At 57.0% G+C, this 2,008-nt stretch overlaps 1 long non-coding RNA gene across 1 annotated transcript; it reads left to right on the top strand.

Moving 5' to 3' along the window:
- Positions 1 to 1,096, top strand: LOC139166143 (uncharacterized). Its single transcript, XR_011558916.1, has 2 exons — positions 1 to 48; positions 344 to 1,096. It is a non-coding gene; the product is annotated as an uncharacterized lncRNA (long non-coding RNA).
- The last annotated feature ends 912 nt before the right edge of the window (positions 1,097 to 2,008 follow it).

Here is a 2,008-nt window from a genome sequence, read left to right as displayed (position 1 = left end):
CTGACCGGACTGAGCTCCCAGACCCTCAGCCGAATGGAGAGGATGTCGGTAGGCGCGGCTGCGTTCTCTCCGTTATTCCGGGGGGGGGGGGGGGGGCTCCATTTCACAGAGAAGCTGGAAAGAAATCCGATGCGGTGCAGAAAAGGCCATGGGGGCCTCTGCAGGTTGGGTGGGGGCAGCTTTGCTGGGGGGAGGGAGAATAGGAGGGGGGGCGTGGCTGCACCCCCACGCTGAATGGGGCTTTCCACCTTGGGCCTCCATCCCAGGAGGAGTTGGAAGGTGAGGGTGGGGCCTTTCCTGCAACGGGGGCCTGAACCCCCTTTCCCGACTCCTCCCCTTCCAGAGTCAGATTGCGCAGTTCTGCAACAGAATGGGTAGCCGTCGGTAAAGAGGCTCCTGATGGCTTCAGTTCCTGGCCTGGCGAAGGGAAGATTTGGCTCAAGGACGCCCTCCAGAGGCCACAGGTGGCAGGAGCGAAACCTCTGGGAGGCCTCCATCGACTTAGCTCTCCTTCCTTGGTGTTGCTCTCTTTTTTGGGGGGGGGGGCTCCGTTTATAAGGGGCTTCCATGTTTTCTGGGGCAGGGGGGGCCTTGGGGCGTTCTGTTGTTTTTGGGGAGTTCTCCTTCTGACCTTGTGGGGGCGGCTGGGATGCTTCCTCCATCCTCTGCCGGCCGTTTCCTGGCTGACCCCCCTCCCCAGCGACAGGGAAAGCAGCAACTTCCCTGGGGAGGCGGCTGACCGTCCCTGTCCTCGCCTGCCCCAAGCGCTGCTACTGTGCCAGCCTGGCTCCCTGGACGCTCTCAGGCCCCTCACCCAGGGGACCCCAGGGTGCGTCCGGCCTCCCTCAGTTGCCCCTGTGTGAAGGGAGGGGGTGAGGGTGGCCGTGTGGAAGAGCAGGGCACAGAAACAGCCCTCCCCATCCATGCTGCTTTCTCTCTCCAGAGGGCCTGTCCCTCCCTCCCTCCATTGTTCTCTTCCCTTCCTTCTCTTCTGAGCCCCTGTGTGGCCTTTTATTTATCTTCTTCCACGCGGTTGAAGGACACCCTCTCCTTAAGTGGTTTTGCGTCTTACAATAAAGTTTGTTACTGTCTTCAAGGTCCGTGTGGCTTCTTGGGGGGATCATTTGGAGCCTGGGGGGGGCCTCACCTCCCCCCCCAAACCTCACCCCCCCCCAGTGGCCGCCAGCCCTCCCTCCTCTTGCCTTCCCAAAAGGGAGCCTGTGGCTGACTGCCTCCAAGCCATGCGCAGAGCTCCCCCCCCAAAGGCGGCCTGGAGAAGGGACCGGTGCCAGCTGGTGCTCCCCCCTTGATAGGGGTCCACAGAGTGAGGCCCCTGAAGGGAAGGAAGGAGCTGCAGGTCCAGGAGATCCTACCAGCGGGTTGAGGACTTCCTGGTCAGGGCAAGGAAGAGGCCGCCTGGTCCCCTCTGCACGCCTGGACTTTGCGGGAAGGTCTTGTGTCCGTCCGTTGAAAGGGCTGCCTCCCCCCCCTTCCCTTCCGTCCCCCCCGGCTGAAATCCCTCCCGCCTGTCATTGCTGCTCAGTTTGCTGTCTCTGCTTTGTTGGTTTTCCTCTTTCTTACTGCACACACGAGAATTTACACCGGGATTACTCTTCCTGGGAATCGTAAGAAAAAAACTATAGAAAGAATTTAAAGTATCTATTAATGCACCTTGTGTCGAGAGTGGAATACGCACAAAGATGGACGATTCAAAAACCCCTGAAGATAGAGAAATAATGAGGAAAATGTACGAGTGCGCAGAGGTGGATCGGCTGACGATGGCAATGAATGGTAGGAAAGATTCGGGTTGCTATAACCTGGTGAATGTGGCATAAATGGACAGAAAAAAGGAAAATGGGTTTATGATAAAAACGTGTGATACTAGAATATAGGCATAACATGGATAAGAAGAAATTAATTGGATGTTACTTACCGGGAAAATACAGTGATACCTCTACTTACGAACTTAATTGGTTCTGTGACCAGGTTCATAGAAGATGCCATTTTT

The sequence above is a fragment of the Erythrolamprus reginae genome, chromosome 4 (genome assembly GCF_031021105.1).
Source record: "Erythrolamprus reginae isolate rEryReg1 chromosome 4, rEryReg1.hap1, whole genome shotgun sequence".
In the NCBI taxonomy this organism is placed as follows: domain Eukaryota; kingdom Metazoa; phylum Chordata; class Lepidosauria; order Squamata; family Dipsadidae; genus Erythrolamprus; species Erythrolamprus reginae.
This window is presented reverse-complemented; position numbering and strand designations above follow the sequence as displayed.